The sequence below is a fragment of the Diabrotica undecimpunctata genome, chromosome 1 (assembly GCF_040954645.1).
Source record: "Diabrotica undecimpunctata isolate CICGRU chromosome 1, icDiaUnde3, whole genome shotgun sequence".
In the NCBI taxonomy this organism is placed as follows: Eukaryota; Metazoa; Arthropoda; class Insecta; order Coleoptera; family Chrysomelidae; genus Diabrotica; species Diabrotica undecimpunctata.
In genome coordinates this window covers 31,475,414-31,503,161 of record NC_092803.1, presented here as the reverse complement: position 1 = coordinate 31,503,161, position 27,748 = coordinate 31,475,414, and the positions used below count along the sequence as shown (strand labels likewise).

At 33.4% G+C, this 27,748-nt stretch overlaps 1 protein-coding gene across 1 annotated transcript in view; it reads right to left on the bottom strand.

Moving 5' to 3' along the window:
* LOC140436376 (lachesin-like) overlaps positions 1-27,748 on the bottom strand; it is a 514,302-nt gene that overhangs the window by 289,922 nt on the left and 196,632 nt on the right. The window lies entirely within an intron of this gene.

The following is a 27,748-nucleotide window of genomic DNA, read 5'->3' as shown; positions in this document are numbered from 1 at the left end:
TAACATTCAAAAGAGTGATACTCCTGTGGTTTTCACATACTGCTTTATCTTCTCTTCTGGGTTTTCTAGCTGCAGCAGATATGTTCCCCCTTCTATTCTAAGAGCTGATTTAATCCCTACCTATATCTGTAAAGTTTTCTTTATCATTTTTCTCATGGCCGCTTTCAGCTCAGAAGCGTCTATATGCAAACCTGTTAATCGCGTTATCCTTTTCCTTCTCTTTCTCTAGATACTCAAGTCTAGTCTCAAACATCCTTCTTTGTCTGTTCACTTTCTTTACCAAAAGCTTAATTCTTTTTCTTCAGCTTTTGATTTTTTTGCTCCTAATTCCTAAAATCTTTTGCATAAAGTCTTTGCTCTTTAGGCCATGTCAGTCAACGTCTAGTGCCAATTGTTTTAGTAACTCTATTATCTCGATTTTCATTTTGACTCCACTTTCCTCTATTCACGTTCTAACTACCTTTCTACTTTTCTTGACCTTCTTACTCTCGTCAGTTCGTCAGACGACATTTTTACGCTTCATTCTTAAAAAAAAACGGCTGTGGCAGTCCTGTGGGACTGCCGGTGGAAGTTGCACTTCTATACACGCATTCGCCGTTACAAATTTATTTGTGAGTCAATCTGCACAATCATTACATATGTATCTAATGCTATAGGTAAGACATAGCAGAAAGAGAAACAGAATTAATAACAACTTACTAACAATTAATAAACAATTTTTGACCTGTATATTTGACCTATTTGACAATAGAAGTATAGTAAATGAAGGATTGAATCAATATTTTGATGAAAATGTATAATTTTATTTTCATATGTATGAAAGGAGTTGAATGCAAAAATTTTTTTACACATACTCTGCAGTAAAATTTATTGTTTATTTTGTTATTAATATAATAATACAATACAAATTAAAATGCAATATTCATTAGTATTTAAAAATGACAATAATATACATAACTTTTCTACTTACACATATATGTTTAATTTACCATGTAATAATATTAATGAAAAAGTCCTCCCCGACTGGGAATCGAACCCCGGTCTCCCGCGTGACAGGCGGGGATACTGACTACTATACTACCGAGGACATGACATAAACGTATTTCAAAATTGACAGTTCTGAATCATACAGTGATTTATTGAGATTATTATTTTGAAATACAAAAGACTAATATAATTATGAACATTTAATAAATAATACAAAACATATCATATAAATAATAATATTAATAAATATTTTATTATATATATATATACTATTATATGTATATATATATCTTTATATAATATATATATAATATTAAATTATATATACAAAAGGAACATTTTTATATTCGAGGGAGGAAGAGAGAGAAAATATATCTTCTGTCTCTCTCTTACTCATTATCTTACATATTTAATGAGTTCACAGATTCACTCCCATACAAATTTCCAACGTGGAGCGCGCGTATAGAAGTATAACTTCAAAAACTCATCCACCTTATTACCTAATTAGCTTACTTATTGAGTATACTGTTCTTAAATCAATACAAGAGACTCTGTTTCGCTAATCACCGTCTAACGCCAACCATCACAATTTATATTTCGTGTATATGTGCTCGGGATATAGTCTGAAATTTGGATTTTACTACCACGGAGCCCAGTACAGGCCCTTTACGTTTATTTCTCAAATAATAGTGTTTAATAAGAGATTTAGAATTGTTTCAAATTTGCAAACACTGCAACTTTATACAACTGTCTGTCAATAATATTCTAATGGCTGCATCGCTGACCTGTCGGCCTTGAAAATATTAGACTGTCTATAACTAATGTTTTTTTTAGATTACAGGACGTTAATCGGCGAAGGAGGTTAATAATTATAATGCCAGCAGATAATTCTCAAAATTTTTGGTAGGTATGCTAAATTTATTGTTGCCAATATGTACAAAACGGGGAGAGACAGGGGAAGAGTTTATGCCAAAAATTCAGTATCGCCAATATACAAAATATCGATAACATCAAATAAATGTTTGTTTGTTTATTCACTTCAATGAAAATAAATCACAATTTCAATGAAACATAAACTGGGTTATATTTTTTTAAAACAAATACAACCAACAAAACAAACTGATTTAGCTGTATTAACACTCATCCTTTGTTTTACATAGAGTCAATGTTATCCATATCATTTGAACCAGGCTTAGAGCATAATTCAACCGTTCATTCTGATGATTCAATTCCTTGCTAGCGATTCTTTACTCGTAATTAATTTTTAAGACACAAGTTATACAATATCCAGCTCCAAAAATTATATTTTTTAGTTAGTAAAACAGAAATTAGTAATTGATTTCAGTTTTATTTGGATTGTACCACTGAAGAAATATTTACTGATGGTCATATTATCTGGATGAAATTCTGTGAAATTATGATGGAGAATTGCAATGAAAATAACAATTTTTTAAAGAATATTTTATGTACAGACGAGTTTTACTTTACCATCCTCAGGAAACTCTACCCGTTGTGCGTTATTGGCCTCAGAAAAATTTGGTCTGTGCATACGCAGTATCCATAAAAGTTGAATGTTAGGATTCAACTCAAACGCAGTAAAATATCTTGAATGACTTTGAAATCTCTTTTTTTCTGCACTTTAATATCTTCAAATCAATAAAAACGAAAAAAAATTCGTTAATTATTTTTGGAGCTTAAGGGTACGCAAATACATTCTGCCATGTTTTTACAACTTTCACCCTTATCATATTAATATATAATAGTCTCCCGTTTTATACCGCTTTGCGGCTTTGGGAGTATAGCAGGGTAGTCTACTATATCTAGGGCCTACGGTATACAAGGAAGGTAACATGGCCAGTGCTACGCTTCAACCCTCTATTATTACCCCTGGTTTTACCCAAGGTACTCATTTTATTCAGGCTGAGTCGACCTGGGGCTTATAGACATTTTTTTAAAATGTCTAGATGTTCTTGCCGGCGGTAGGATTCGAACTCCGGACCACCGGCTTGCGAGGCAAGCATCCTACCGCTTGCGCTACGCAGTCCCTACTATTTGCTATCCACCAAAATAAAAAAAAGTTGTTATGCCTTAAACGATTCATAAAAAAGGTGACGAATCAAGTACCACAGACCCACCAGAAATCATTTAAGTTTACAATTCTAGATGAGTTTCCAAAAGGGAGGAGTGTACCAAGTAAGCCACACATATTCTACAAATATAACGACGCATCGTTGGCCATTATGCCTTTTGCATAACTTGATAAGTATTATGAGGTATAACTCGACGAACTTTTTACGTAGTTTTAATTGTGTCGAAAAAGTAAATTGTAGTCAACTGAATATTTTTGCAAATCACGAAACTAGAATTTCAAAGATTTCTAACTGACGAAACCAAAATCCAGATTTTTTCTTTAATTATGTGCCATTTAAGAATTGCAAGACAAAACAGACGTTGATAAAGATGTAAACAGAGAAACAGAGAATCTAAAATTGCATTCCACAACATATCTCCTCGACTAAGCAAAAATCCTTGGCGAATTGGTTTCTTGTACTCATAAAGTATATCGAAATATAGTCTTTATGAGTAATACTCTACTTTTTTAGTGTTAGCTTCAATTACAAAAGAAGGCACTGAGGATGATCTGAGCGAGATCGAAAACGTCACGATATGCACCTGTGTGAATTTTGACGACACTTTTTAAAAAAGTTTTAAATTAAATGTTTTATACATACAAATGTGAAGTGTTTTACTACTACTACTAAGGATTTCCACAGTTTTCACTGTCTTTCTTCACTCAACCGTTTTCTCCAATTTTCCCTGTCATTCCAGTCTCCATCTCGCAGGGTTCTTTTCTCCATAGCCTCGTCGATTTCATCTCTGAATGACCTTCGGGGTCTTCCTCTCTTTCTTCTTCCAATCGGGCTCCATTCTGTGATTTTGTTTATCTAACGTCCTCTGTCCGCTCTTCTGACGTGGCCGTACCAGGATAGTCTCTTCTCCTCTATATAGTCGATTATGTCTGATTGCACTCCCATTCTCCGCTTAATCTCTGCGTTTTCAATTCTGTCTCTTTTTGTAAGTCTACAGCTTCTCCCCAGGAACTTCATTTCTACTGCTCTTATTCTACCTCTATTTCTCTTGTTTATTGTCCAGTTTTCGGACCCATATGTCAGGATACTTCTTGTCAGGGTATTATATATTCTCTTTTTTGTCTTTATCGTAATGTTCTTATCCCACAACACTGAGTGTAGTTGTCTTATACAGTTTCTTGTTTGTCTCAGTCTGTTGTTTATATCTTCTTCTGTTGTTCCCTGGTTCGATATTATGGTTTCTAAATACTTGAATTTATCTGTTCCATTTATTTGTCTTCCCTCGTCTATCTCTAGGTTTCTCATATCCTTGTTTTCTGTTGTTAGGTATTCGGTTTTCTCTAAGTTTATTTCCATTCCGTTGTTTTTATATTCTTCTTCTAGTTTTCTGAGCATAAAGCTGAGATATTCTTCATCTTGTGCGATGACTACTTGATCGTCGGCAAAACTTAAGGTGTATAGGTATTCGTCTCTTACTGGTATGCCCATTCCTTCGCACTTTCTCCTCCATGGTTTGAGTGTCTTTTCCAAGAATATTTTAAACAGACTAGGGGACGTAGCACAGCCTTGTAGAAGTCCTTTTGTCGTCTTAAATGGATTGTAGGCTTTATTTCCACATTTAATAGCTACTTTGTTTTCTTTGTATAGTGCTTTAACTGCTTTTATTAGTATTTGTCGGATTCCGAGATCATTCATTGCTTCCCATAATTTGACTCTAGGTATTGAGTCATATGCTTTCTTTAGATCAACAAAGGCCAGATAGACCGGTCTACCTTTTGCCATTTTCTTCTTTATCAGTTGTTCTAATGTGTACGTATGATCTAGGCATGATTTTCCTACTGTGAACCCTGCTTGGTCTTCTCCAATTTTTCCTATTATTTCAGTTTCTAGTTTTTCCTTAATAATTTTCCCGTAAAGTCTACCTACCGACGATATTATACTAATTCCCCTATAGTTTTCACATTTTTTCCTGTTTCCTTTCTTATGTATGGATGTGATGTATGCTTGTGTCCATTCCGCAGGTATTTCTTCTCCATTTAGTCCTCTTTCGAACATTCTATGTAGCATGCGGAATAACTTTTCCGTTCCGTTTTTAATTAGTTCGTTTGGTATTCCTCCGGGTCCTTTGGCTTTTTTGTTCTTCAATGTCTTGATTGCTCTCTTAACTTCTGCCAGGCTTATTTCTATCTGGTCGTATGCCCCATTTCCTGCATGTTCTATATTCTCTTCCTGAAATTGGGGACGGTTTTCTGTAAGTAGTTCTACGTAGTATTCTTGCCACTCGTTTTCACTAATTTTGCCGATCTGGGTTTTCTCTGTCTTATTTCGTTGAAGTGCTTTTAATATTCGCCATGATTCTGAATTTCTCGTTCCTCCGATATGTCGTTCTATCTCTGTGCATGCTTGTTCCCATCGTTCGTTCTTTTCATTTGTTACTCTTTTCTTTACCTCTCTGTTTTTCGCTCTATATAGGTCAAAGTCTTCCTGTTTTTTGGTGTTTAGGTATTTTATGTGTAGTTTTTTCTTAAAAAGCGTTTTACTTCCGTATAAATTTATAAATTTGTTTCAAATGCACTTGATAAAATGACTAATATTTTTAAATGTATTTTCAATTCACTCATTTAAAACCCAACGTGACGCTTTAAAATTTAAAACTTATTATCGATATTTCTCTTAATCATCTGATTTGATTAACTTTAATGTATCGTTCCTACTGAACGATTTATATGGGACCGACTCATCTCTATTGATTTTATTCGAGATCAGTATACCAGCCAGTTTTTATTATGAGCCGAGTTTCGTACAAACTTTAGGACCAAAAAGTGAGGTGCAAATGGGAATTGAAGCTGACAAAAAGTCGCATAACATTTATTCGATATTGCTTTCCATTTCGAAAGCGAATATTTTTGTTTTAGACAAAAAAAGTTTTTTGAGGACGTCTAGATATGAAGCTTGTCGTTTACAAGGATCGATATCCTATTTCTGTTATATCTGTTGATCTATTTTATTATATTTTCTGATATATTGTATGGAATAAATTCCAGAAGGTAAAAAGATCAAATACGATCTATTCGTTATGGGACTTCAGAGAAAATTGCTGGAATGTGAAGTTTTTGATACGAGGGAGGAAAAAAGTTAACCAATAACTCAATAATTTCCTTAACTATCTGCCGCGTACACACCCTTTTATGGTTTAAAACTTTATGACTTATTTTAAACGTAGAAAATTATCAATTACCAAAAAAAAACCAGACCTTATAATTACTATTCTTCTTCTTCTTTAAGTGCCGTCTCGCAATCTGACGTTGGATATAATCATCACGTCAGTTTCTTGTAATACTTCTTTGATGGAACAATTTGGCACAAATTACTAAGCTTTATCGTGTTCAGAAGAACGATATAGGATGCCATTTATTATAATAAATGTCTCAAAAGACTTAATGATGGGGGTCACATCTGTGTCCACTCTTTTTCTCGAATGTTTCTAGCTTCGGATATAGGCAAGTTAAGTCACAAAACAAACATTACATAAATTTTCCTTGGCAATTTCACGACAACAATGACAGGAAATGGTAGGATGTTTCGAAAGAAAAATACTAAGGCGAATCTATGGAGCCGTAAATAAAAATGGTGTCTGGAGAAGAGGATACAACTTCAAACTCTATAGAATATACCAGGAACCAGATATCGTAAAACACGTTAAGATAGGACGTCTAAGGTGGGTAGGCCATGTAATGCAGATGGAGCAAACCGACCCAGCTAGAAAAACGCTACTTGATAGACTTATTGGTCAAAGAAGAAGAGGAAGACCCAGAATAAGATTCCTAGATAACATAGATCAAGATATGAGAAATATGGATACACGTGCTTGGCATAGGAAGGCGATGGATAGGGACGACTGGGGACACACAGGGTTGTAAAGCCAAAATTGTGATGATGATGACAGGAAATAATTCTATGTATCTAAGAAAATTCGAAAAAGCCAATACCACTGCTAGAGCCTTAATTTCTGTTGTATGTTAATTATTTTGTATGGTAATTATTTATAATTTTTCAGTAGGTAACTTGCATATTCTATTGAACTTTCTTCGGGATCCTACCTCTGGGGTAAAGGTGCTCCTAATTCATATAAATGGCTTCGTAGGATCAGCCTGGCACAGTATAAGAGAGTGAGTCAATAGACATGTTAATTAGGTCAAGGTCTTTTCTTGGGAGGGAGGAACCCCATTCTCAAGTAGATCTCCTCCGAGTAAGTTGGCTTAAAGGTTTCTTCTTCTTCTTCAGATGCAAATCCACTAATGAATGTTAGCGATCACATTTTTCATTAATTCTCTATTTCTTGCAATATGTATCAGAGATTGTATGTCGTTAATCCCTGTCCATTGTCTTATGTTTCGGAGCCAGGACATTTTCTTGCGTCCCATTCCTCTCTTGCCTTCAATTTTACCCTCGATTATAAGTTGGAGAAACTGGTATTTTTCATTTCGCATGATGTGACCTGGATACGCCGTTTTCCTTTTCTTGATGGCTTCGAAAAGTTGGCGTTCTTGGTTTATTCTTTTAAGGACATCTATATTTGTGATTTTCGCTGTCCATGGTATTTTTAGGATACGGCGATAGAGCCACATTTCGAAAGCTTCTAATCTGTTTATATCCCTCGTTTTGAGTGTCCAACCCTCTACGCCATATAGCAGCACTGACCACACGTAGCACTTAGTAAACATTAGTCTCAGTTGAAGATCAAATTCTGAACAAGTCAGTACCTTCTTGAATTTTACGAAAGCTTGTTGAGTTTGCTCAATGCGACATTTTACTTCCTTGTTCGATGCCCGGTCTTCAAAAAGCCACGATCCCCGGTATTTAAATTTACTCACTGTTTCAATGGACTTAGTATTCAGTGTTATGGTGGAGTTTTCAAGTGCATCCAAGTTTCTTGAGATATCATAAATTTGGTTTTTTTGGTATTAATCTCTAATCCCATTCGCTTACTGTATTCTCCGATTATAGTGACAAGTTGTTGAAGATCGACTATGTTGTCATAAATTAAGACACCATCATCAGCATATCGTATGTTGTTGATCAATACTCCATTCACTTTGATTCCCATCTTTGGATCCTCCAAAGACTCTTAAAATACGGCTTCCGAATAAATGTTAAATATAAGAGGGGAAAGCACACATCCCTGTCGAACGCCCTTCTTATATGTATGGGTTTGGATATAGAATCGTCTATTTTTAACTGTGCCGTTTGATGCCAGTACAAGTTTTCAATGCACCTTTCTTTAAGATTTGGATTGGCATAAATCTTTGGTATCAAGAGCGAGTTTTAAGAAAGTTAATAACATCTTTTACATTTGGAGTGGCATGTATGTTCTAAATTGCTGTTATCTTATTTGGGGAGCGGTTGAAACCATCCTAATTAAAAGTATGTCCAAGATATTTTACCTTATCGTTGCTGAAAACACATTTAACACGATTAACGTGAAGGTTAAAAATAATTTTAAGTCTTTTAAAAACCTCACCTACATCGTAGAGATTACATTCAAAAATTAGGGGCAGTATTATGCCGAATAAGCAAGCATAAAGATATGCGGCAAGCCTAATTTGAAACGTTTAATAATCCGTTAAAATGTAGATGGTACTGTTCTAAATTCAAAGGGCATAGCTTTATACCTATCTGTACCAAAAGGATTGATAAACGATGTTATATCTCTGTCTTTCTTCTTCACTAGCATTCAGTGATATCCACTTTTTAAATCTAATGTAGTAATTAAAACAGCCTTGGTAGTAGAATCAAGTTAATTGTCAACTCTAGATAACAGGTATTGAATAGGAACAGTAATATTGTACAGACACCTATAATTAACACAAAGTCTCATATTTCCATCAGGTTTTTTTAACTAACACCACTACATATGAAGACTCAGATTCGTCAATGATTTTACCTTCTAGAAGATTATCTAGTAAAGAACAACGAATGTTTTTATGAGCTGGTGCAAGACGATAGGGGAGTTAAAAAATTGGATTATCATCTTTTAACTGGATACCATATTCAGCATACGGGATTTGTTCTTTACACTCATCAAAAACTGTTTTACGTGTTTGAATTAAATGATCTAATTAAAGTATTTTATTGAAATTTAAAATTTTACCATCAGTAGGCTTAAGCTGTAGTTCTATCTGAGAAATTGTACATGAGGTATTTTGGATCTGCTTCTTAAAAAAATCAAAAGTTTGTAAGGAATTACCTTTAAAGAGACACTGATATGTAAGTATATTTAACACTTTTTAAGCATTTGCAATTAAATCTATACGAAAGAGTGTTTTACTTTTTTTATGCTTAGGTATTGTAGGGCACGTAGTGGGAATTTTCTTTCCACGTAGTTTTACATTGGCTTCATAAAGTATAGTTTGTACTTGGCGTATATGTCCGTCTGCTAAAGTCATATTTAACTAAGTCTTTTGAAAGTATAAATATATATTGAACAAAAATGTTTGAAAAAAATCTACCTTGCAATGGTATTTCTAGCACCAGAATCGAGATATACTAACCCATGCCTTCTAACAATATTAACTTTAATCAAAGACATGAGGGCTAGTGCACAAATATCTGTGTCAAGCACAACTAGACTTGAAGTGTAAGTGGTATTAGCTGAATTTATAGAATTGAGCTTATTGCTCGAACTCTGACAAGTGGGGCATTGCGACGTTATATAACCAAGTGATTCGCATCCATGACGTTTAACTTTAGATCCCTTTGAAACTTCAGAAGAGCTGGATTGACTTATTTGTTGAGTTGGAGCCAATTTACAACAATTGTCTTAAATATGTTTAAAATTATTGCAAAACTGACATTTCCATCTTGATCTGGTAAATTTTCTGTCATCATTTCCATCCATTTTTGGATGTAGGTCTCCCCCAGTTCTCTCCATCTTTCCCTATCTTGAGCTGTCTTCTGCCATGTGGGACCTCCTTGTTTCCTGATGTCATCTTTCCACCTAATTTGTGGTCTGCCTCTTCATCTCTTTGCATTGTATGGACGCCACTTTCCGATGGCATTGTTCCATCGTCCGTCTTGGAGACGTTCATTATCTCCAGCCTGTTTTCATTTCAGTTTTGCTGCTTGTTCTATCGCGTCTACTGTCTTTGTTCTGGTTTTGATCCACTGGTTACGTTTTCTATCTCTAAGTGATATACCCAACATTGGTCTCTCCATCGCTCTTTGTGCCTTCCTTATCCTATCCAAATTGGCCTGTGTAAATGTCCATGTCTGTGTTCCGTAGGTGAGCACCGGTATTATACAGGAGTTATATACCTTGCTTCGTAAGTATAGAGGGATTGTTTGATTTTTTAGAACGTAAGAAAGTTTGTCGAACACTGCCCATCCCATTCTTACTCGTCTCGATATTTCGGCTATTTGATTTTCTCTGTTAGCTCTGATTGCTTGCCCTAGGTGGATATACTCATTTACGTGTTCTATTTTTTCTGTTTGTATTTTTATTGCCTCTTGGTCTTCCGTGTTTGTCATTACTTTTGTTTTGTTGAAGTTAATTTTTAGGCCTTCTTGCAGTGATTTTTCATGTTCATTCAGCATTAATTCTAGTTCTTGTCATTCCGAGGAGATCAGGAGTATATCATCCGCATATCTAAGGTGGTTTAGGTAATTACCGTTAATACATATTCCTCTGTTTTCATAATCTGTTGATTTTATTATATCTTCGAGGGTCAAGGTAAACAGTTTAGGTGAAATTATATCGCCTTGTCGGACTCCTGGTTTAATCGTCCAAAGGGTTTATGTCTAACCAATGTATTAACTTTATCTTTAGACTTATCTTCAAAAGTATATTAAATTGCTCTTACAGTTTCGATAAGATCAGCAAAATATTGAATTTGACCTCTCTAAAGTCTATTTCTAATTTTACGACTGAGCAATGTATATATCATATTAATTTGATGAGTAATGTATAGCTCAGGTGGTTTTCGTAACATATCAATAAAAACATGACAAGAATTAACGAAAATATCTCTCTCACCGTGCTCAAAGGAAAACGATACTTTAAAAAATTTATATGGTAGCCTGTTAAACTACAAGAATGTCTTAGAGCCTTATAAACATCATCCTAACTAAGGATTGTAGATTAAATACCTTGTCACCAAGTTGCAGCATAATGATCTAATAACATCGGCAAACCTTTTATTGTATTTTCCTGTAAAATGTAAAGTTTTTTTAAAAACCATTATGGCACTTATAAATGCTATCCTAATGACCATTATGGCTATTCTAATGGCTACAGTGTTATTTCATAGTCAGAAAATCTGGACAAATAATTTAAAAAGTTTTTACTTCTAGTACGTTTTTTAGTCTGATTTTGGACAACAACTTGTGCCTTGGTCATGATTATAAGTGCACATAGAACAGCAAATTTGTCTTGTTGCATTATTATACATGATTAACTATGGTCAAAGCAGCTGGTTGATCCTAAGCTCAGTTCTAAAATGTTTGTAAACTAAGAAGCACTTCTGAGTTTATACGTGCTCTTAAGACGATATCCATATCAGGGGATAATTCAAAATGAGATTTGTACATCCCAATTAAAACAGAATGTTAAAATAGTAGCACAAGAAGGCAGTTTAAACCGGTATTCAATTGCAAAGAGTATACAAACTGTTGAATCTAGCCAGCTAAGGTTACTTCTTTCAAAAGGTACTAAATTCTTGTGTTAAAAAGCCCCACGTTAGGCGCCAGTTGTAAGATGATGGTAAATAAACTGTCATTAAATGTGATAGTGTGATTAACAAAATGAGCAATGACTAAAGAATAAAGTGTTAACTTTATTTAACAGTAAACTAAAAATACAATTTATTTCATTTCCATAACCACATTGTTTTTGTCTTCTTTTTCACTATTGTTAACATAACTGTCAGACTGTCACTTGGTAGTTTAAATACACGTCTTCACATATATTCCTCTTGCTACAACATAAATTTTTGCTTGGCATAAAGTACAGTGCGAGTAGAAAGAACATTTTATAGGAACCAGGCCAATAAATTATTTTGATAAAAATGACTACGAGATTAAACACGCTACAGAGCTGGGCGTAGGAAATTTCGACACTAAGCAGGTAGCGACTAAAATTTAATGGCAATTTTCGACACCAGCCCTAATTCCCGTTTTTATCTTACAGGTATATTAGACACCAAATAAATATAGCTGCGACATAAATAAAATACCATAATTAATTTATTTATTTATTTTAATAAAAGTAATGTGCATTTTATTTCTTTATAACTGTAATAATATCTAAATATAATACAACTAGTACCTAATTTTTGTACATTTTACCGTTAATATACTTGTATACAATGATTTATTTGCTATTATAGGAATGATAAGATACAGCTTTTATAAAATCTAACCTACGTATTTGTTGGGATCGTAGTTTATCCATCATTTTCTCAAAAAATGGCAATTTAGCCTTAACAGTAGTATCTTTGATTTTTGCTGGTATATGTAAACTATTTATTTTGACATAAGTGTCTACTTAAAATTCTTTTAACTTTTCAATAAAAATAAAAATAGAAGGATGTGTTGAATAAAAAGAAGAATTAAATCTCGAATGAAAGGATTCACAGGCATTTGTGGTCCTCGCAATAGACGGATTCTGATTAGACCATATGTGTGGTGGAAATAGAGCGCTATAGAAAATGTAATTTTCCAGTAAATAATCTGCATATACATCAAGTGTTGCGTTTATAGGTTTATATGACATTAAATCATAAAGAAAGCATTCTTCAACTTCTGCTGGATTTCAATAAGTTAAATCAAACGTATGCCATAACCATTTTCCAATTTCTGAATTTGTATCCTTATATTCTTGTACCAAACCCAAAGATTGAATTTTTTTAAACCAGTTTTGGTGTAAGTGAAAACGGCATCCACTAATTTTTGCATTGGGCCACATATACAATAAAGCACAGTGAATTGCTTTTTCAAAGTCCACAAATATTTCAGTTGGCTCTAATGATAATTGAAATGTTTCAAAAATCTTAGACCTTAATAAAGAAAATAAATTTTTGTATGTCATTGACAATTTGTCCTTTAACAAACAGTATGCTAAAGGAACATAATGTCCATTTTCCAAGCCATGTATAGTAAATAATTGTAGAAAATATTTGGTACTGTATGAAAATGTACCATCCATATACAAAGTTTTTAATTTACACAACAAACGAATATTTGGCTCGCATGAAAATACAATTACATTTAATTCAGGATGATTTTAAAAACAAAAAACTTTCATTGCGACAGGTTTTAGGAGAATAATTACTAACCGCGTTATGGACTTCTGATATGCTTCTTGGTAACGGACCTGGTAACAGTTTCCGACGACAGTTGTAAATGTTCTTTCTTATGCTAGCTATGTCAGGAACCGTCAGCAAATTGGCATCACACTCAGCAACAGCAGTTTTTGTAATTTTGGCAGGCTTTTCCGATATGTCCTCTTGGGCTTTTCTTTTACATGCATTGGTTACCATCTTTACTTCAAGCTTTTTTGGAAAGGCTTGGGATTTAAAATATATAATTTTATTGATTGTTAAAACATCGAATATAAAAGCTCTGCAGAAAACGTAATTAAAGATGGTAATATTACCAAAAAATAAATAAAATCTTTTATACGAACTGTGATATTTATATCATTGTCAAAATTACTTACATGGAGAGTCTACTGAAGTGCAAATGTAGTTTAATTTGAAATATTTGAAAGTATAAACTGTAATAGATGTGAAAGTATTAACAACCACTTTTATTTTAGTGATATATTTTAGAACTTTAGAACTATATAAACCTTTTAAAATTAGAGCCCTACGAAAGAAAATTAGACAACGTCTATATTTAACTGTCAAAAAAGAATATATTTCTGTTGATGAACAAACTACTCAGTAGTGTATCAAGTTGTAAGTACAACTTTGACAATTTACAATTACCTGATTTATGAGTCAGTGAAAATATTCTTACTATATTAACATAACCCGTAAAAAAGAACGTGAATTATTAAATATTGCTTTATAATTGGTTTAACAGTCAATAGAAATTGATTTTAGTTATTACAATTCTGCGAGCTATTTTTATGTAATGATCGATTTGATAAGTTATTTTAATTCTTAAATGTGTGAATTTGTTAATAGTACACGTGTTTGTTTGTGGTTACGTTTGAGGTTGTACAAAGAGCAAGTAATGTTTTTTTCTTTTTCTTAGTGTTGTTAATCTCGTACTGCCTACTAATTTTTAATTTTTATTGAAATTTTTTTTGTTTTTCTTGCAGAAAGTTTAATTGTTTTAATAACAATTAAACTTGTTTCACTATAGTTTGCTATTAATTAAAAGGTGCACACTTGTCCCAGAGATTTATCACATGGGGCAAATGCGTTTTTTGTGTAGAGACAAATGCGCCCTTACATTAACGCACTTCACTGGCATAAAATGTGAATACCATTTTTTAACTCTCAGGTATATATCATAATATTCAGAAAAAGCCCTTAACAGTGTTTTAACTGTTATAAGAATACAGATATCCCTGTGACAACATTACGGAATCACTTGAGAGGAAGAAGAGGTGCGAAGGGATCAGGACAAGGTCGATCTTTCTTTGTCGACATTTCATTGGCAGAAAAACATCAACTGACAGAAGGTTTTCACATGATGGAGCAATGGAGATTTGTCCCGTAAAGAAGTTTTAAAACTAACCCAACAGTTCGTTCAATCAAACAACCTAAAACTAAATTTAAAGATGACAGACCAGGTAAAAACTGATTTATACATTTTAAAAGAAGTTATCAGCTGTCAATAAAAAAAACCAAAAATAGTTGAGTTTACAAGGCTGCCATGAATCCTTTTGTTATTAAAGATTATTTTAGGTTGTTGGGCAAAACCATTTAATCTTTGGGGCATGCTCAAAATTTGAGGAAATTTACAATATAGATGAAACTTGATTTTTGAGTAACCCCTTTAAATCAAAAGTTGTTGGCAAACAAGGAGCATCATGCACAATAAACACCAGTGGATTGGTAATAAATAGCAGTGGTGATGGCAGCAAGCGCTAGTGGCAAAAAAATTCCCTCATCAATCGTTTTTAAATTCAAAATATCTGGGACGAATGGATTGCCGACGAAAATGATGCCTTCGCTGATACTTCCTATGCTGCTACTATAAATGGTTCGATTGAAGCTATTGTATTTCGCAACACTATTTTAAGCGCATTTTTGTGAAAACATTGATTTTAATCGACCCAAATTACGACGGCCATTTAACGCACCTCACGGCAGATTTAAGAAATTACGCGAGATCGGAAAATATCACTATCCTGAAACTACTAGCTCATACAAGTTACATTCTCCAGCCATTGGATTTGGCGGTGTTGAAAGCTTTATAATCAATGTAGTACAAAAAACTCGTAAAGCGGCACCGACAGCTTACTAGTCGGAACCTTCCCAAAAAGGTTTTTTCTAAGCTGATTGGGAAAATATGGACAACAATCAACCCAAAAGTTATCAAAAATGGATTTTTGATGATAAAAGGGAACCTGAGAATTGTTACCAGGCTTCTTCTTTAGGGCGATAGCAGATTTTAGCAGGCGTCAGAGAGACTTTTCTAGATGTGACAGATATTGCCACCTTCTAGACAAACTAGCGAGTATCGTATTTCAACAATATGGACTTTGTAGAATTATAGGGAACTATTCTCGTAGCCTTATGATCATTTTTTTTATACTGCCAGTATCTTTCGACAATCTCCTACAAACTGTAAAAAGCGGAACACCAACTGCAGCAAAAAAAGAAACGAATTGCAGCATGCGATGAAGTGATTACTGTAATATGCAGCAAGACTCAAGTGATAAAGACCAGGACGATCAGATCTCTCTGCACGATGAATTTGAAGATGAAGATTTCGTGGATCACATTTCGTTAAAAGAAGAAGAAGACGAGAAGACACTTCTTCTTGGTTCTCCGCCTAAATTTTCTGTGGGAGACGGGGTTCTAGTGGCTTCCAAAAGCTAAAGTCAGGACATAAATGTTATTTTATATACATGCTACGTGATTTCTCTCACTGAAACTGATACCCAGGTAAAGTTCCTGAGGAAACACACAAAGTGCTATGTTTTTCCTTAGGTAGATAATATATCACTTTTGACAAAAGAGGATATCCTTAAAGTATTCCCCCTTCATATATCTTAGGACAGGAATGCATAATGTTAATATTAAGTTTTCGCAAAATATACAACACCAACTAAAATAAATTGTACTTTTGCCCCTAAATAAAGTACTTTCTTAATTTGTGGTAAGTCATTTGGCCCTTCTAAATTTATTTTTTTTCAACATTATAAAGATTAAAAAAAAATTTCTTCAAACTGTATGCAGAAAATCCTATTAAATAAGCGCAATTACCTGTAATGCAACGCATGGAAAATATACAGTATGAAAACCACGTATGGAATAAAATTGTTTTTGTTCTTATTTTAGAAAATAATAAAAAACGTTGAGATACCTTAACTTTTAAATTTAAATGTGCGTTTTTTAACATTAATTTGAATGTACAGGGTGATCCACGCAAGTCTGGCATAGTCCATAATCTGCATTTAAAATGTAACACCCTGTAAGGTAAATGACTAGTCATTCCCACTATAAGAAAGTTAAAGCTAAAAACCATATAAAGCCAAAAACCCAATAATTGCCACACAATTTTTCAAAATACCAATTATTGCCACCCAGTCATTGCCATACAGAAATAATTCTACATTTTACTGAAAAATCTTGTTTATTATTAGAAATTCCACAGGTTTTAGGCCTTAAATGCGTCCACTGGCAAAATAAATTCATAACGGATCCGTTCACCAGTGCTGAATAATTTCTTCATTTATCTGATTTAGTGACTTTTCAAAAACATAGCCAAAATGATATTTCTGAAGTTTATTGTCATCATTGTCCGTTCTCCACTTTTGAACTTCATTTCATATGCCAATTTTAAGGGCCCAAACACTGATATATCCATAGGTTGTAGCAGATGGGTTGAGTTGGGACACAAAGCTATCAGTTCTATTCCATTTTCTTTGCAAAAGTTGGACACATGCAACGTAAGATGAGAAACATGTCCGTCAGCAAAAAATAAAATAGGTTTTTTAATATTTTCTCTAATGAGCCACGGATTAAATATATTGGTGATGTATTCATAAAATGTACTAGAACACATCCATCCATTATCTGAAGTTCCCAGAGCCCAATCTTTCATATGCCAACACAATCATTGGAGGGGCGATTTTTGCTGCAGCATTAGCTGTTACCAATACTGTTATATTTTTCTTGTCATCTCCAGCAGAGCGATAAATATTTTTATCACCTTTCTTAGCCAAAACCTTTCCCTCTTGAGGTGATAAATAAAATGCACTCTCATCGGCATTAAAAACACTATTGGGTTCTTTTGTTATATCAAACAAATATGTTGACTTTAAGTATTCCTCAATTTGACTTAACCACTGTCTTAAATTGTATTCACATTTTCCCAACTGGGAGTTAAATTGTGTGACACTCTTTGAGATATTTCTGGATGTCTTCTCAAAAACAAGCGTCACTGGGACGGCTATGAATAAATGATTTCTCTCTTTCTGTAGAATTTATTATTTTCTGAACTGTATCCAAAAGCTGAACTTTTGACACAGGAAAATGTCTTTCTGATAAATGTAAAATCCATTTCACTAAGACTGATTCCTCTTCTTTGGTTAAAATTGTAGAAGGGTCCATAGAACCAACTAATGGTGACTTTCCATCCCTCTTATGCCTCAAAGTACTACGAAGAACTCCATGAATTTTTGCAGCCGTGGCCACTGGGATTCCCTTTTTCACGTCCTCTAGAGCTTTGGCCAATTGCTCGTTCGAATAATTCCTTTTAGGTGCCATTTCTGGAATGAACAAAATACTTGTAATACCAAATATTAATGTAACCAATGATTGCCACTTTAGAACCAGTCATTGCCACCACTGGCAATAATTGGTAAAAGTAAAGTTTTTGTAATAAAAAAAAATAGTGGCAACACCGTAATTTTAAATAGTCAATTTACACATTATAATGAATTAAAAGTAACCCAAACCAATAACGGCCACTTGTGGCAATGACTGGTATTCATAAAATATTTTGCAACCAGTCATTGCCAGGTACATTTCTTTAGAAATATGTACCCTTAACTGAATTTAAACAGCAAACAAATGTAGTTTAGAGTATTTAAGAGGAGCACATGTGTAAATAAGTTTATAAAACAATAATTTACAAAAGTAAATAAGAAAAAGAAAAATGTACTTACCTTAATTTTTTCATAAGAAATCACAAAAAATAGGAAGAAATTTTACACAACACTACTCTAAGGGGTATACAACAAAAATTGCTGAAGCTTGGGTATTGTACAACAGTACACAGTTGCCAAACTTAATAAGGTATTGTAATTTGATTTCAAGTCATTTTCTAATTTTCTTAGAATTTAAGGGTCAGTGGCAATAATTAGTAGAGTGGCAAGGACTGGTTGTTTACCTTATATTTTTTTTATTTTTATATTTTTAGATTATATTATAATCTGGTAACCCGAAATCATTTGCTTCTATGTAATTACTATTTTTTTACAATATTAAATATTTCAGGTGTCAACGCACACATTTTACATGCATGTTATAAAAACAATCAAGCCATAGAGAGAAAAGCATTTTTAAAAATTCTTGCAAGACAACTTGCAGAATCATATCTCAATATAAAACTGTATAATTTTCGATTACCTAGGGAGCCTCGTATAAGTATAGGTAGAATACTAAAGAAAGCTTTACCTTAAGCATAGAAGGAAGAATGAAATAATCAGAACCAAAAACGAAAGAGATATGCTATCTGTGATCAAAAGAATGACAAAAATCCAAAATGTCGTGCAGCAAATGTTCCCGACCCATGTACGGTGACTGCAGGGCATAATATGTTTGCAAGAATTGCATTCAGAAAAATGTTACTTCGTAAATAGTTCGCAGTTTTGTTGACAATAATAGATTTTAATTAGAAAGTTTGTATATTTTAGTTCCTTGTTATTTATATGAAACGAAAAAATCAAGAAGGAAATAGTGATTTTATTTTTAATATTTCGTTTGTAAGAAATTTATGTTCTGCTGTCAAAAAAACATTATAAAATAAGTTACGTTACGTTTTTTAGCATTTGTCATTATTAATAAAAAACAAATATAAAATGGGCCTACATGGTTTTGTTCCAGCTTAAATGGTTATAAATTATAACGAAATAATGAATTATGTCTTAATTAATTTCACAAAAAAAATAAATCACGATGCCAGTTGGGGATTAAATAAAATTATTTCTATTTTGTACTGCTGTGTGTTCTAGGTATATATATATATATATATATATATATATATATATATATATATATATATATATATATATATATATATATATATATATATAAAACATTCGACTGTAAACATAAAACGTTAATTAATATTAATTTTTGAAAAAAATTTAAAAATATTAGTTTTTAGCATTTTAATTATAAAAATATTAGCAACATGTAAGGAACCCATTAATTACAGATACATTTGTGTAACTTTCTTAGTTACTAAATAAAGTTAAAAGCGAAATCAGAGAAATTTAACAGCCAAAAATGTAACACGAGAACAAATATTTCAACATTTTGTTGATTTTGCTCGTAGTTAGAACGGGAGCCGTAACATAAAATACAAAAAGAAGAGTCCAGAAAATAGTTGCTAGCGAACAAGAGCTGTAGAAATGTCCTTTTCTGAGTAAATAGATTTAATTTGAATTCTTTCTCTGTTGTATGTCCAGTCTCCCAAGAATTAAGTTTATTCTTGAAATGTTGACTTGTCCATGCTACTCGAATAAAATTGTTTGAGAATCTGTATACGCTGCTCTGCTATTAATATTACAAAAATGTTTAAATTGTTTTTGCTTATATTTTACAAAAATAAATTCTTTTATAAAATAATATCGCAACAATATTCCATACGAAATAGCTTTGTACTACATTTAACTGGAAAAAACTATATCCTTTGAAACAATAATAAAAATAGTAAGACATTTCTATTTGACTTTATATCGAACCTCCTGAAAAATATTGTATTTTAAGAAGGATTGGCAATAATTGTATGAATTATACTGAACAGCGAAACATTAATGATTTGACATTGTCAATATAAAGTTTGTTTAGTTCTGTGGCATGCATAAATTCCTTATAACCACCGAACATTCAATGTATTTGTATTTCCTATCGTGTAAGTCACCGAAAAATTATTTTTTATCCTTTGCATCGCTAAAGTTGATAATAAACACATTTTCAAGTTTGTTTATATATCACAGATTCGTATTTGCTTGATATTTCTTTGATCGTGAAGCCGCTATAGGATATTTTGCGCGTCAATTAAACAAAAATCTTCCCGTTTATATGCTTTGTTTATACCAAGTTGTTCGAGTATATTAGCTCGAGTAGCTTTTCGATTTTCGTTTCTGTCATGAAAATATATTGTATTGTAGCAGTTATATATGGAGTTGAAGTTGGGTTGGAGATTTTAGACAGACAAGACGCGGCGTGGATCGCCTGAAGAAACCGGCAAATTTGTTAGTAGAAAAGTGTATTATACTGGAATGGAATGTAAAAATTTTTGTCAGAGTAATCACTGTTTTGTTTCCGTGCTGTGTCTCATCTGAAGGTTTTGTAAGACGGCGTTTCATGTAAGTACCCCTTTTGATTCACTTTTTGTAGTAACTTCATTCCAGCCCCTTGTTATTCAGTTATCTACGACCCAGCTTTCCAAACAAACCAAGAGCAGCCGTTCGCAAACGTTTCGGTTTGTTTTGCTTAGCCTATCACTAGCCCAGCAATTTCTGTCCCCAATTTTCAACCCCCTATAGTAATACCCTATTACTCTATATTTGAAACAAATACTTTTGGGACGACCTCATATCATAGAAAGGGCTTCGACAAAAACGGTATTTTTATAAAATTTGTATCTTAAGTTGCTTAGATTTGCAAAACGTACTTGTGCAATCTAAAAGAAGAAGTTGTACACGTTTTAGATCAATTGTAACATGAAAGTTTAAATTCCGCGTTTTTTTAGGCATATTTTAAATGTCTCATATTTGTTGCCTAAACTTAAAATCAAAGTGTTTTAATGTAAGTTTTAAATATTGGAACCTAGCAATGAAAATTACATGGTGACCGATCAATGGAAGTGATTAATTTTATTACTCTCTCGAGAATCGTAACGAATGGTAAAAATCGCTCAACGTTTATTTATTAAACAACTTTGTAGAAACTGACTACATTTGCGGTAAAATTAAAAAATTGAGTAGGAGAGCTTAACCTTTAAAATTAATTTTGATTTTGTCGATAGGATACTCTGATTAAAAGATATCGAATTTTTATCTTCAAGGTGATACAAATTTTATTTAAAAATTATATACATATGCGAAACTAACATTTAAAATCACCGGTCGCTTCAAGCGTTCAAGCGGGGGACGGGACGGGGGCCGGGACGGGGCTCGGGACGGGGGACGGGACGGGGGACGGGGGACGGGGGACGGGGGACGGGGGACGGGACGGGGGACGGGACGGGAGACGGGTCGGGGGACAGGACGAGGGACGGGACGAGGGACGGGACACGGAAAGGGAGACAAGACGGGACTGGCCATTTGACCGCGGTACGTTCCGCAAAAATTGCACTTTAATTATTATCGGAACGATTTGGTATTTAAAGTAATATCTACATTATGTTTGCAACGTAGATAGCAATTAACAGGTTTTCCATTTTAATAATTTATATTGAACAAATTAACATATTAGAATCAAAGAAAATTTTAACGTGTCCGACAATTATTTAAGATTAATTGCGGTGTACGCCTGGTATGTAAAAAATTGTTTTATGACCTCCTAGTTAATCGTCATCCGACATTACACGAACCCCAGATGATGATGTGATATAATATCCTAATGGTACCGATTCGTACATAGAATGTTTGACGAATTGTATTGTTGCGCCGTATATATCACCTTGCAATTCGTCATAGCGATAGCAAAAGTTTTGCTGAAGTGTAAACTTAACACTCTTCGAAAATCTTAAAAGGATAGAAACCGATTTTGTTATCTCGTGTTTCTTTTATCGTCACCAAAATAGATGACACTTCTTGTAGCTTCCATGATTTGTGCGAAACAAGCAGTGACCTTCGTCAACCATCTTTGTATGAATTTTTATTGTGTTTCCCGGATATCTGATGAAGCAGGGAATATGCGAAAATAAAAAATAACGATAACTTACTTACTTACTTAATCAGTAGACCCATTTGTACCTTTCGGTGTTGGGCCGTTTAAAATACAATTCATTAAATTATAATATTTGACAGTCTTTTGAGGTGTCCTAGCTCTTAACGAACTTTTTCCATTCCTTCCTATTGAATGCCATCTGTGTTGCTTCCTGCCAAGTCTTACCCTTACTCTGCAGTATCTGCGAGATGTCACTGTTCCATTCTTTATTGGGTCTTCCTCTTCTGTTCTTCCCTATTGGTTTGGCGTCCCACACTCTTTTTACTTGTCTATTATTGTCCATCCGGGTTAGATGTCCAAACTATGCCAATTTTTTCTCTTTGATTGACTCGAGTATCGGTTTGATTTTGAGTCTTTCTCTTATTTCTTCATTTCTGATTCTATCAGTTCTTTTTACTCCTATCGTTCTTCTGAGGTATTTCATCTCTGCTGCCTGAATTCTGCTCTGATGTCTTTTGTTTAATATCCAATTTTCTGCTACATATGTCACTGTAGGTCTATATATTGTTTTGTATATTATCATCTTGGTCTTTGTTGATATTTCTTTGTTATTAAGGAATCCCCTATTTAGTGCTTGGAATAGTTTTCCTGTGTTTTCCATTCTGTTGTTAAGATCATTCTCGATGTCTCCTTTGTTGTTGATTACTGTTCCTAAGTATTTGTATGAATTTGTCTGTATTATTTTTTGTTGGTCTATCATTACTTCTATTTGATCTTCCGTCCCTTGTTTCCTTGTTATTTTCATTATTTGAGTCTTCTCTTTGTTTACGTTTAAGTTGTATTTGCTTGCTTCTAGGTTCCATTTCTCTAAGTTGTATTTCAGTTTTTCTGCAGTTTCCGCAATAAATACTATGTCGTCTGCAAATATACACATCTCAGCATTTATCATTTGCATTCTGTTCCAACCGATGCAGTATTTCTTGAATGTTTTCTTACATTCTTTTACTATCTCATCTATTACATTTATGAATAGTACTATGCTGAGACTTCCCCCTTGTCTAACTCCTTGGGTTGTTTCAAATGGTTCTGACTGTATATTTAACATTCTTACTGTATTTGTTGTTTTCATGTATATACTCTTTGTTGCTTCTATCAGTTCTTCACTTACTTGTTTCTTCTTTAGGCTTTCCCATATATCTTTTCTTTTGACTGAGTCGAATGCTTTTTCCATGTCTATAAAGCTCAGATGTATTTTTTTATTTTTCTTTAAGGCTTTTTCTATTACTTGTTGCATGGTGAATATATGGTCTTGTGTGTTGTGTCCTTTCCTGAATCCACTTTGTACATCCTCTAATTTATGTTCTATTTCTTTTCTAATTTTCCTTTCTATTATGGTTTCATATACTTTTGCTGCTACACATAGTAGTGATATACCTCTATAGTTCCTACAGTCTCTTGTGTTTCCTTTCTTGTATATAGGTATAATTACTGCATTTGTCCATTCTCTGTGTATTACTTTTCTCTTCCATATTAGGTTAAAATAACGATAAAAGATCCTAATTTGCAGATCGTTTGTATTCTGTGTCTAGTTAGAAGTAGTCTTAGTTGTTATTAGTTGTTGCTGACGGAGTGTTGTTATCGTGCCATTTATTGCAATATGGTAGATTAGAAAAAAGAACAGAGCCGTCTGCAAGCCATTTGGGATGAGATTATGTCTGATGAGGACAATGAAAGCGAATTTGCCGATGTTTATTTGTCAGAAGAATATGAACCTGAATCTTTCAATCAGTATTCTTCTGATGGTTGCGAGGAGCCAGTTCCCAAAAAGCGTGTCCAGAAAAATGATGAAAAATCTGGCGAAGGTACTTTTAATGTGGTTTCTGCAACCGTAAGTTATTTAACTTTATTTTTATTTTGTCAACAATAAACAGGTAAACTTTTTGTAGATGGATTTGGAATCTGGTTTACATAAAACTATTTCAATCCAAGGAACAAGGACTGTTTGTTTAATCCAAGGAACAAGGAACAACAAACAAATATTATTGATGTAACTATACAAGAAGTAATTGATATGGCCACAATTACTGAAGAAGTGTGTCATAGCGAGCAATTTCAGTGGAGGGAAGTTGATGAAACATCGCTAAAAACATTCGATTCCAGTGTAGAAAACGACGGAATAAAATCTTCGTATTACGAGAATTATATAGATCAAGAACCATATGATTGTTTCAAGATCTTCCTTACTGACGACATAATAAATTATATAGTTGAACAAACCAACTGATATGCACAGCAGGTTTTACAAAATTATACTACACCGTCAAATAAGAGGAAACACAAAAAGAAGTGGGTTCCCACAAATACTTCTGAAATGGAAAAATTTTTTGGCATTATTATGTGGATGGGATTAGTCAAATATCTTCGAATAAAAGCATACTGGAGTAACGACATTTTGTATACAAATTTGATAAAAAGTATAATGTCTCGAGATCGTTTTGAAGAGTTATTAAAGATGTGGCACTTTAGCGACAATAATGACCGATCTGTAGTAAATGATCGGCTAAGAAAAATTACTCCACTTCTCGAGAAGCTAATTGAACAGTTTCAAGCAGTAATGGTGCCATGTGAAGAAGTATGCATATATGAGACACTTGTGCCGTTTAGAGGACGCCTAAAATTTAGGCAATATATAAAGAACAAACGGCAAAAGTTTGGCCTAAAACTGTATTATTAGAAAGAAATACACATCTAGTTGGCACTGTAAGAGCTAATCGTAAACTCAATTCTCCCAAAGTGGTTAATACTAAATTAAAAAATAATGAAATTGTTGCTGAAGAAAGTTCTACTGGTATAGTAATGCTAAAGTGGAAAGACAAACGTGACGTGATGATGCTTACGACAAAACATCAAGCAGACACCACTAAAATACAGAACAGACGCGGTGAAATAGATAAACCAACTGCTGTCGTTAGTTACAACAGGTGCAAGAGCTACATTGATTTATCAGATCAACTCAAGTCTTACTCTCATTGCCTTAGACGAGGTAATAAGTGGTACCGAAAATTAACAGTTGAACTGATTTTTGGCTGTGCATTAGTAAATTCCTTTCTAATATATAAGAAGGTTACACAGAAAACAATTCAAATAACGGAATACAGAGAGCTGTTAGCTGCAAGGTTATTATTCGGTAAACATCGTGTGGACCACATAAGGAACGAAAAAGCAGATGATATAGAACAACTAGAACACGTTTTGGTACACCATAAACGAAACCGTTGTGTTGTGTGTTATAAGGCCTTAAAAGAATCACATAACAGGAACAGTCATCAGTTTGGCAATGCAATGGGTGTAAAAAGAATTATTGTATATCTTGTTTTTTTCAGGAACATAAGATGAACAAGAAATAATATTTTTTTCGTAATTTTACATGTTTTGTTATAATTTACTAATATTCCGATGTTTCATATGTTTATTATAGCTTTCCACTAAAACAGAATTTTTACTATTTACATTTTTTTATTCACCTTACTAAAAATAGGTTCATAAAATAAAAACAAACGTCCGGCGCATATCAGCTTCTCGCTAGGACGGCTCTTTTTGTACTCCTGCTTAAATAGCACAGTCGCATGAACCGTTTTGTAATACAGGCCATCTAAGTGAAAGTATACCATGTGGTACACCATTTGTACCACGCGGTCCAAGGATCAAATCGAGTTTGTTTCACGTATTGTCTCACGCCGTACGCAACGTGTTAACCCTTTGGCCACAGAATAAATAATAATCAGAATGCCCACTATCAGATGCCGCCTTTGAAGTGTGTCAGCACGCGATCGCCATATTTTAAACGGAAACATAGACTCTCATTGAGAAATTAGTGACAAGCTACGACAGAACTGTAATTTAAATTTTTAGAGATTATTAATTTAGTAAATTTGAAATAATTTAATCTATTCTTCAACTAAAAGTACGAATAAAATAGAACATTACGTCTATGGTTGCCGTAAATAAATTAAACCGGGTTAATTTTTCTATGCACATCAGGTAAAATTTCACTGAACAGCACTGGTTCCGTTTAAAACATGGCTAATTCCGTCAGCGCGAAAGAGATACGCTTACTTATCGTGACAAGCAGAGTGGGCATTCTGATTGTTTATTATTCTGTGCTTTGGCCCCTAAATTTACAATTGAGTAGAATAAACTCAAAAATATGACTGACGCTGCATTCAAAGAAACAGCAACAGAGGGAGAGAGAAGAGAGTTAAAAAGAGAGATGTTACTGTCTTAAATTTTACAGTGATTTGTCAGATTTTTGACATTCTCTGTAATAAATTTGCCCCTATAAAACGGTATTCGCTACTGTCACGTAGAATACTATTGCATTGAAGCAACGTTTTAGTTTTATTTTTAATATATTTCAGACATTTAATAAGGCAAACCTCAACTCATATTGCCAGGCATTTCAGCCAGTTGCTCATACAATTTCCGAGTGCATTTCTGATCTGTCGGCGACATCTCGAGAACAAATTATTTTTAATTTTATCCAGTCCTTCACAAAGTCACATAAACGTCTTGACATCAGACGTTATTCCGGTGGGCAGAACATGGAAAATTCGTTTAATCTGAAAGGACAGAACTCTGTTAGATACGATTCTCCCGTGGCCACAATAGTGCAGTCAAGTTCAGGTTGCCGACGAGATAAGATCTCATCTGAGCCAATACCAGCAGAAACCGACTTCAATTTTCTGCTTTTGTAGCTTGGCCATTTGCTAGTAGCTAGTAGAGATAAGTTGTTTGTAAAAGACGATGGCAAAGGCGGAATTTTCCACGATTTCCTGCAATTTATTTTAGGGGTGTTGTAAAAATGTGCTTTGTTCTGCTCATTTTTGGTACAATATATAGATAGAATATTGTTTTTTATAGTAAATTATTAAGAAACTGCTTATAGAAGGCAAGATAGCCTTATAAGTTTAATATGTTTAATATATTTTAAATAATTTCGGAGGTTATATTATTTTTGTTTATATTCTTTTTATTTGCTTTTTAAAAAAGATCCAAATGACTGAGTCCTTAGAAGAACTCAAAACAAGGTACAAAAATTTGAATACATAAACGGTTTTAGACTTTTTTAATTAGCTCAAAGCGGCAAAAAACTAACTGAATAATATTTTTTACCGAATTACTAAAAAGGTACAGGTGTTCCTCGGTATATATTTCATTTGAATCAAACAATAAACTTTTTTATTGTAAATAATAAAATTCAAATGCACTATTCAATTATGGATCATAGTTATAATAATGAAAGTTCCTGAATGCCTAGAAGAAATTTTTTAAAATAGCTGGAAATTGAGCTGGTAAAATAGCACC